Below are 10,961 nucleotides of genomic sequence, written 5' to 3'. Positions count from 1 at the left end.
CTTTTCATTATTTATCCAAATCTTCTCAAGCCATGAAGAGACAATAACAACTTCAATAAGTTCAAGGCAGGAATACAAGCATGCGCAAATAACACCGTGGTACGTACGGCCCGCTCCAACAGAAAATAAACTGTCCACTGCCGAGGGTCGAACAACGCGAACCATAGATGCATCTATTACCCCGCTCGTGAACTATCCATGCGACGCGGTCAACATAAGATAAACAATCACCCTGCTCGCGAACCATACATGCGACGCAGGTACACATAGAAATACATGCTCAGATAGCCAATTAAGAATTTATCGGGAAATATTTATTCAAATAAAAGCCACTTTCTCTTTTAACAATTTAAGAAAATGAAGTTTAATCCTTTTAGAAGTTCATCTACTAATTCAATGTGATTTAAGCAATTCAAGCTGTCAATAAGGTTACAGATATTCCAAATATAGCATGCTTTGGGTCCTAAACTACCTGGACAATAGCATATTAGTAGCTACGCACGGACTCTCGCCATCTCGTGCGTACGTAGCCTCCACAAATAGGAGCACATAACCAATTAACTCACCTATGGGGACAATTCCCTCTCACAAGGTTAGAAAGGAGACTCACCTCGCTTCGAAGGTCCCTAACCGGCATTCCACGCCCTTCTGAAGACTCGAATCGATGCACAATGCTCCAAAACTAGCCAATAATTATGTAAATCCATTAATATATGCTAAGGTACTCATTATAATCCAATTTATAACAATTCCTAACCCCGATCGAAAAGTTGATAAAAATGCCCTCGAGCCCACGTGCCCGGAATCCAAAAAATTTCGAAGATAAAGATTACCCATTGCCTCACGAACTCAAATATATGATTTTCTCTAAATTCCATACCCAAAATCGTGGTCAAAATCCAAGAATACTAGTTTTCTAGGTTTTCCCTCAAACCTCAAGTTTTCTACAATTTTCCAAGTCTAAATCCATATATAAACCTTGTATATATTCAAAACAAGTAGAAATCAATTACCCCATGCTTGGTGATGAAAATGGCACTCCAAAATTGGCTCCCATGGAAGAAATGAAGTGAAAATGAGCCAAACTTCGATTTTTAAAGAAACCTCTCTGCCTCCAGCAATTTCCGCATCTGGGGAAATTTGACCGCATCTGCGGTCCCGCATCTACGAAAAAATTTCCGCATCTGCGGTCCCGCATCTGCGGAAAATTTCCGCATCTGCGGTTATGACAGCAACCAGCACTTTTCTCAACACGAAAATGAGCATAACTCCCTCATACGATGTCCAAATTCGACGATTCTTTTTGCGTTGGCTCCAAAATTACGATACGGATCTAATGGCTCAATAAAAACTTAATTTGGTGCTCATTTGCTTAATATGGCACCCCTTTATGTCCAAAGAAACGACGTCGAAACATCAAATAAGAGCGCGATACAACCCGAAACACACCCGAGGCCCCGGGGACCCCGACCAATCACACCAACCAGTCCCAAAATATATTACGGACTTGGTCGAGGCCTCAAATCACATCAAACAACGCTAAAATCATGGATCAACCCCTAATCCAAGCTTTATGAACTTTAGAACTTCCAACTTCTACTTTCGATGCTTAAACCTATCAAATCACGTCCGATTGACCTCAAATTTTGCACACAAGTCATATTCGACATTACGGACCTACTCCAACTTTCGGAATCGGATTCCGACCCCGATATCAAAAAGTCCACTTCCGGTCAAACTTCTCAAAAACCTTCAAATATCTATCTTTAGCCAAATGGCTCCAAAATGATCTACGGACCTCCGACTTCACTTCCGATCGCGCTCCCAACTCCAGAATCACCATACGGAGCTGTTCGCAGACTCGGAATCCCAAACGGACATCGATATCACTGAAATGCACTTCAACCCAAACTTATGAAATTTCTTTCAAAATTATACTTTCCACAATAGGCGCCAAAACGCTCCCGGGTCCTCCAAAACCCGATCCGGGCATACGCCCAAGTCCGAAATCATCATACGAACCTGCTGGAACCTTCGGATCCCGATTCCGAGGTCGTTTACTCAAAATTCTAATCCTAGTTAATTCTTTCAACTTAAGGCTTCCGAAATTAGAATTCTCTTTCCAAATCAACTCTGAACTTCCCGAAACTTAATTCCGACCACGCGTACAAGTCATAATACCTGATATGAAGCTGTTTATGGCCTCAGACTGCTGAACGACGTGCTAGAGCTCAAAACGACCGGTCGGGTCGTTTCATCTAATTGTAATTACCATTTTCAAGGTAAACAAGTAATTTTACATGAAAGAATACGATACAAGTTTTTGTGAATGACTAATGTAGGTAAGCGTAGCTTATTTGTCAAAGTAAAGATGATCGGATGAAAACCTAGAAAGATAAACAATAAAAACATAATTAGATACATTTGATATTTTTATTTATTTTACTACTATTTTGTACAAATACGTAATAAAACTTATATTGTAGATAAAACAACATTGACCCCAAAAAAAGTATAGCTCTTTTTTTAACTTTATGTTAAAATGTATCATCCATTTTAGGAGAGAAGTCGCAAAGAAAAACATGACATGCATATCATTTTCAATCTTACAATTAAAAAATGTACAGTTATTTAAGCAAATAATAAGATGATCCCCTCTGTAGCAATAAAGCTACAAAGGTAACTATTATAAAACGTGCACTAACTTTGGAATGAAAAAAGAGTAACTAATTTTAAAATTGTATGAGATTCGCAAGATATGACTTCTAATGCAATAGTATTATCACAAGTAAATTTTTTATATGCGGAAAAATATATATTACCAATTTCATAAATATATTGTTTGTTGAATTATTTGATTGATATGTATAGTTATATGTAATATGAGGTCATATATATATGAAATTAAAATACAAAAGAAGACTAACTTGTTGATGAAGACATACTATAACTCTATTCCAAGTTAAAAATACACCTCTCAGAATAAAAATATGCATCATGCATAATAACTTATGAATATATATAGTGCTATAGAAAAACCTAAAAGAAGCTAGATGTTTTAGGAGAAAATAAAACCAACGGAAACAAAAATAAAGAGGTCTATGAGTTAATTGCCTATAATTTTGTTTACATCACCTGTGATAGGAATACAGAGGCCTATGAGTTGAGAATATAAAACCCGATATTGCTCTTTTTCTTACGCAATCCTTAGAAGTCGTCATCTTTTGCCAATGTTTGGTTTCCAAAAGATTTTCTCAGATAGTTATTAATTCTGGGTTATGAAATTGCCTCGAAATATCCTCATTGGGTTGCGATCGAAAAAGTTCTTCCTTTTTATGTAACAACCCGACCGGTCGTTTTGAACTCTAGCGCGTCGCTCAGCAGTTTGGGGCCATGAGCAGCTTCACTTCAGGTATTATGACTTGTACGCATGGTCGGAATTGAATTACGGGGAATTCGGAGTTGATTTGGAAAGGGAATTCTCATTTCGGAAGCTTTAAGTTGAAAGAATTGACTAAAATTGGACTTCAGAGTAAACGATCTCAGAATCGAGATCTGAAGGTTCCAGTAGGTTCGTATGATGATTTCGGACTTGGGCATATGCCTGGATCGGGTTTTGGATGACCCGGGAGCGTTTTGGCGCCTATTGTGGAAGTTAGCATTTTAGAAGAAATTTCATAAGTTTGGGTTGAAGTGCATTTCAGTATTATCGATGTCCGTTTGGTATTCCGAGTCTGGGAGTAGCTCCGTATGGTGATTCTGGAGTTGGGAGCGCGATCGGAAGTGAATTCGGAGGTCCGTAGGTCATTTTGAAGTCATTTGGCTAAAGATAGAAATTTGAAGGTTTTTGAGAAGTTTGACCGAGAGTTTGACTTTATGATATCGGGGTCGGATTCCAATTCCGAAAGTTGAAACAGGTCCGTAATGTTGAATATGACTTGTGTGCAAAATTTGAGGTCAATCGGACGTGATTTGACTGGTTTCGGCATCGAATGTAGAAGTTTAAAATTTCAAAATTCATAAAGTTTGGATTGGAGTACGATTCATGATTTCGACGTTGTTTGATGTGATTTGAGGCCTCGATCGAGTTCGTATCATGTTTTGGGACATGCTGGTATAATTGGTTAAGGTCCCGAGGGCCTCGGGTGGATTTCGGAAGGTTAACGGAATGAATTTCTTACCAAAGAGTTGCTGAAATTTTCTGCAGAAAGCTGTTTTGACAGCAACTAGTACAATCATGGAGCTAAATTTGTAAGCTTATATCTCGAAATCTATAAGGAATTCGAAAATTTGCAAAACATAAAAGTTGTTTATCTTGCATTCTAGTTTCCAGAAAGTTAAACCATTCATGATTTGGACATTTTATCAGAAAGTTATGATCGATTGAAGATGGCTGGTGGAGCAGTTTCGACAGAATTTTTTGATGCATGGAGCCGACTTTAGAAGCTCATATCTCGGAAAATATAAAGAGTTATATGGTGTGCAACCTATCAAATGAAATATCTTCGAGTCTAGTTTCTAAATCTTCAAACCGTTTGTCATTTAGATATTTACACAAGGAGTTATGAGCGTTTTAACAGAAGGTGTACAGCAGGGGTAAATTATAATAGGATGTACAACCTGCACAGCGCAAGGTACAACTCGATTAAGCCTGGACAGATTGTTTTAAACACGAGTTTTGGCCCATTTCTTTCATTTATTTCATTTGGCTTGGACGATTTTGGAGAGCTCGGGGAGGGATTTTCACCAAGCAACACTAGGTAAGTGATTTCTTCCTATTTTTGAGTTAAATATGTGATCTTACATGGATTTACACATGAAAAATTAGTATAAATTTGGAATTTTTGGGAAGACTTAGAATTTGGAATTTTGGACTTTTACCTTGAACTTGAGCATGAAAATTAGAGCAAATTGTATATTTGAGTTAGTAAAGCTATGGGTAGAATTTATCTTCGAGAAATTTCGGAATCCGGGCACGTGGGCCCGAGGGCATTTTGATCAACTTTTCGAGCGGAGTTAGGAACTTATATAATTTGAATTGTTACAAGTATTAGAGTGAATTTTATTGGTTTGCCCATTGTTTGAATAGTTTTGGGGCGTTGTGCATCAATTGGAGTCGTTGGAATGGCTTGGAAGTCGGTTATGGAAATTTCGGAGCGAGGTGAGTCTCTTGTCTAACCTTGTAAGAGGGAATTTTCCCCATAGGTGAAATAATTGGTTATGTGTTCCTATTTGTGGGGCTACGTACGCACGAGGTGACGAGAGTCCGTGCGTAGCTACTAATATGTGTAAGTCCGGGTAGTCTAGGACCCAAAAGCATGCTATACTTGGGATATCTGTAATCTTATTGATAGTTGAATTTCTTAAATCCTATCGAATTGGTAAATAAATTTCTAAGACGATTAAACTTCATTTTCTTAAATCGTTAAAAGGGAATTGGCTTTTAATTGGATAAATGTTCCCCGATAAATTCTTAATTTGTTGTTTGAGCATGTATTTCTATGTGTACTTGCGTCGCTGTGACGACCCAAAGGGTCATCACCTGTTTTCTCGCTCATTCTGTGTCTCCAAGGCCTTAAAAACCTCATTTAGGCTTGCCTCGATTTGCGTGCGCAATCCGAGCGCGTAGCCGGAAAGCTTAAATATAAATTCTGTGTAAAAATTTATGAATTTTGATATTAATATGAATAAAGTTGACTTTGATCAACATTTTGGGTAAACGGACCCGGACCCGTGATTGGATGGTCCCGGAGGGTCCGTAGAAAAATATGGGACTTGAACATATGCCCGGAATCGAATTCCGAGATCCCAAGCCCGAGAAATAAATTTTTGTGTGAAATTATTTTCTGAAATTAATTAAGGAAAATGGAAAGGAAATTTGATCAGAAGACTATGGTATCGGGCTCGTATTTTGGTTCCGACGCCCGGTACAAGTCTTTTATGTGATTTAAGAGCTTTCTGTAAAGTTTGGTTGAAAACGGACGTCATTTGACGTGTTTCGGACTTAAAAATGGAAAATTTGTGTTTTACGAAAAGTTGGAAGAAATCATGTGATTTGAGGCTTGATTCTATGTATATGATGTTATTTTGGCGATTCGATCGCACGAGTAAGTCCGTAGGCTGTTTTTGAGGTTGTGTGCATATTTGGTTTGGAGCCCCGAGGGCTCGGGTGAGTTTTGGATAGGTGTCGAGTTGCATTTCGAGCCTTTAAAAATCTGATATCCTTCAATGCTGCAGGATTCGCATTTGCGAAGCCTGGGTTCGCAAATGCGAAGTCCCAGCTATCGCAAATGCGAAGGCTGGTTAGCAAATGCGAAACCAGCCTAGGAAGGCCAAGGTTCGCAAATGCGAAGCCACACCTCGCAAATGCGATGGTCACTGGTTCGCAAATGCGAGACCAGTTCCACAAATGCGATGGTCCCTTGGTAGACAAGAGTTCGCAAATGCGAACTTAAATGTCGCAATTCCCAAGCCTGCTGGGTTGGCAATTGCGAACCCATGTTCGCATTTCCCATATCTGAGGCCTGCAATTTTTCATACTTAGACGAATTTTCAACCCATTTCTTCATTCTTTCAAACTCAAACACTCCATAGGCGATTTTCCAAGAAACTTATCTTCTCCAAATCATTTGTAAATCAATTTTTACTTAACTTCTTCAATCTTTAACATCATTAAACATGTTTTCATCTTAAAATCAAGGATTTTCATGGGTGAAAAAGGGGATTTTGGGTAGAACCTAGGTTTTCTTAAAATTGGGGATTTGGACCTCAAATTGAGGCCCGATTTCAAAACAAATCATAGATATGAACTCGTGGGGAAAATGGGTAATCGGGTTTTGACCACGTGGGCCCGGGGGCATTTTGGGAATTTTTGAGCAAAACTTTGGGAAATTCATTTTCATGCATTCAAATTGATTCAATTAGCATTTGTTGATACATTCAAGTAATTTGTGAGTAGATTCGAACGATTTGGTGGTGAATTCGAGGGGTAAAGCTATTCTAGAGGCTTGAGTTGAGTTTGGAGCATTCGAGGTAAGTGTTTGATCTAACCTTGGCTGGAGGGAATAGGATTAGAGTATTGTTTGCTAGTTGCTAATTGTCGAGTGTGGTGTATAGGCATGGTGACGAGTATCTATACACTGGTGTCTAGCATGACCATGAGTCCTTATTTGTGCTTATTCTAATTTTGTTGTGATTCTTCCTTGGGGAATTGATGATTTCTATATAATGTGAAGAGTATGAGAAAGAATTGTGATTATTCCCTTGCCGGGCTATATTCGTATAGTGATTATCTCCCTTGCCGGGATGTGAAGGTTATTGTTGTTGATCCCTTGCCGGGATTTAACTGTTTGCTTGTGTTTCCCTTGCCGGGATTTAATTGTTTGCTTGTGTTTCCCTTGCCGGGACTTCTATTACTGTTCGTCTATCCCCTCGCCCCCATTGGTTATGATTGTTGCCTGGGTGAGGAAGAGTGATAAAGCACGAAGGTTGATGCCGTGCACGATTTGTGTTGAGGATTTATTAATGCACGAAGGAACATTCCGTGCCATGTTTTGATTATTAATGCACGAAGGAACATTCCGTGCCATGTTTTGATTATTAATGCACGAAGGGACATTCTGTGCCATATTTTGATTATTAATGCACGAAGGAACATTCCGTGCCATGTTTTGATTATTAATGCACGAAGGGACATTCCGTGCCATGTTTGATTATTAATGCATGAAGGGACATTCCGTGCCATGTTTTGATTATTACTCTCGTTGACTATTGTAGTTGTGCCGTTTCATGCCTTATTTATTGATTTTGTAGTTTAAACTGTTACAGCCCCTACAGCATGCTCCCCTCCCTCTTGACTGGTTAATTTCTGTTTTCTTTTCCGTTGCAAATATATGTATTGAGCTGCACAGGTTTGTTTGGTAGTCCGGTCTAGCCTCGTCACTACTTCGCCGGGGTTAGGCCAGGCACTTACCAGCACATGGGGTCGGTTGTGCTGATGCTACACTTCTGTGCTCTTTTGCACAGATCACGGAGCCGGAGCAGCTTTTGGACAGCAGTAGTTGATTGGGAGCTGACTACAGTCCAGGGATTTCGAGGTAGCCTTGCTGACGTCCGCATGGCCCGGAGTCTCTTCTATCTTTACTTTAGTTTGTTATCCTTTGTACCGGAACAAACAGAATTATATTTTTTATTCAGACGTTGTATTTAGCATTCTCTAGACGTTCGTGAGTTCGTGACTCCAGTTCTTGGGTAGAGGATTCTGTTAAACTTCCGCATTTTCTTTCAGTTAGTTATATATTGAGACTTCCGCTTTATCATATTACGTTTTGATTTTATGAAATGATCGATAATTGCTAAAAGAAGTGAATTAAATTTGGCTTGCCTAGCTCCTACTAGTAGGCACCATCACGACTCCCGAGGGTGAAAAATCCAGGTCGTGACAGTCGCATGTATGATTCGCGAGCGGGGTAATAGATGCATCTATGGTTCGCGCCGTTTGACCCTCGGCAGTACACATTTTATATTTTATGTTGGATCGGGCCGTATGACCTCGGCATGAGTTGCGCATGCTTGTATTGCCTGCCTTGAGATTTATTGATATTGATATCTGCTCTCCCCGACTTGAGATAATTGTTAATTAATGGATTATGAATCCGGAGACTTTTAATAAAAAGGAACTTTTATCTGTTTCGTGACTCATTTGAATTTACTGTCGTTCTTAATAAATCTGTGATTCATCGCATTAATAATATTATTATTGGACCATTAGTAAGTGTCGAAGTTGCCATCTCGTCTCTACTTCTTTCGAGATTAGGCGGGATACTTACTGGTACACGTTGTTTTCGTACTCATGCTACACTTGTTGTGCATTTTGTTGCACAGGTATAAGTATTTCTAGTGGCCTACTGGGCATAGCAGCATGGGTGACACGGAGACTAGGTGAGCTGTATTTCTCGAGGCGACCCGCAGCTAGTATAGTCTCTCTCAGCATTGTATTTATTTTTTGTCCAATTTGTGTTCCGGACAGTTATTGTACTTTATTCGATTTCTTAGAAATTACTCATGCACTTGTGACACCGAGTTCTGGGATGATTATGAAGTATTTTGTATTAACTGCTTATCATTTAATTTGATTTGAAACGATTATCTTTTACTGGTAAATTTGAAGGAAAATCATAGTTGAGAGTACTAAAACGAGAATTTAATTAAGTATTTTGGTTGGCTTGCCTGACAGTGGTGTCCGGCGCCATCACGACCCTTAATGGAACTTGGGTCGTGACATTTTACGTGCAGAGAATTGTTCCTCTGAATAAATCATAGCCAAAGAAATTCATGTGATCCCTCGGTGCTAGAACATGGTTTGTTCTGGACCAAAAATATTGCTGCTTGAATTTAGCCAATCATTGCAAGTTAATTTCTGTAACCTTAAGAATGCAGCCCGCTCAACCACACTTCAGGGTAAAACTTTAGGAATTGGTTCTTCTTTTTCTTATTGTAGGATGTTGATATAACCTTGATCAATAATTTCATTCGTTGAAGCCAACATCGATTTGGCGTCATTTTGTAAAACTTCTAAAGGAAAGACATCCATAATGTCTATTAGCATCCCATTTTTGGAAACACATGATTCCCATTTTTGGAGCCACATTTGGAAGTGCGTTTCGTCACTGGAATTACTTCATTACACCTTTTCCTCAAATTAGTCTTAGAGATAAAATTGATTGCATTATCAAATGAATAGTCAAAATAGATATGGTGCAAAATAAATCTGTTTGTAGGTTTTTCACTAATAGTTGTGACTGTTAGTGTAGTATGAACCGTTGGCTTGGTATATTTTGTAAGTGGCAGTTTTTTTTATTTTATTAAATAAAGTATTTAAGTTATTTCGAAGGGTAATTTAGTAATTCAACTTTTAACTTTTGAGGTTGCCACTTTTATAATAATATTAGATGCTCTACGTTTCTGACACGAAGCAACAAGTCAATGAATATTGGCTCTGTTCTTACTTTTATATTTCTTGTCATTTGGATATTTTTCATTTGAGGTCATAAGTATAATTTGGCAAGCTGGCTTTTACAGTTTCTACTTTAGTCAATTTTTGAACTACTAATCGCACTTGACAGAAATCACCTCCCAAACTATTACTTCTCCACCAAACGGTTCATCAATATCCAACATATCTCTAAAACTCTAGGCGATTGTTTCGATCGTTTCGCTTAGCCAAAAGCGATTCATCCCATATTGTCACTTTTGCTTTCCTTATAAATTTAGCACTATTGCTCTGATTTATTTATGATGGTTATTTCAGTTATTTGAAGAAGTATATCAAATCGAAAGTGGGTTGTACGACCTCATAATAAAATCGTTGTTGCTACACCACTTGTTCTTATTGCTAACAATATCAATGCCCCTTGATCAGATATTTGCAAGTAATGCATGACATAAAAAAAAATTCGATTCCGCCAGAGGCATATACAAAGGATAATCTCGCTATACCATAGTCGATTTTTTATAATATAGTCTTGAAAGCTTATACTTGTTCAGGATTTAGCTTTGATTGTGTTTTCTCAAACTCTTGTATAGCCTTCTTAATATTATACTAATCTTTTTTACTTTGTGATCTATTTTTTTAGATCTCTAACACTCTTTTTATGGAATAAATTTATGTACCCTAAGATTTTTTTGAATTGAAAAATAATTTTACGCATATGATGAATTTAAAAAATAATTTAATTGGATTCTCTTGCTAAATAATTAATGAAAAGATTTGATTATTTGGTTTTAACATAAAATATAATTTATTTTCTGTTGATTTAGATTCTTAATATTAGTTCATCTCATTTTTTGAATATTTAATCGTGATTATAATTTTATCCACCATAAATTTATTTTTAAAGAGTAAAAAGATCATAACATTTCACTTTTAGATATTTATGTTTGCAAAATTATTAATGGTATTG

This window comes from Nicotiana attenuata, unplaced genomic scaffold (assembly GCF_001879085.1).
Source record: "Nicotiana attenuata strain UT unplaced genomic scaffold, NIATTr2, whole genome shotgun sequence".
Classification (NCBI taxonomy): Eukaryota; Viridiplantae; Streptophyta; class Magnoliopsida; order Solanales; family Solanaceae; genus Nicotiana; species Nicotiana attenuata.
Note: the sequence above shows the minus strand (reverse complement) of the source record.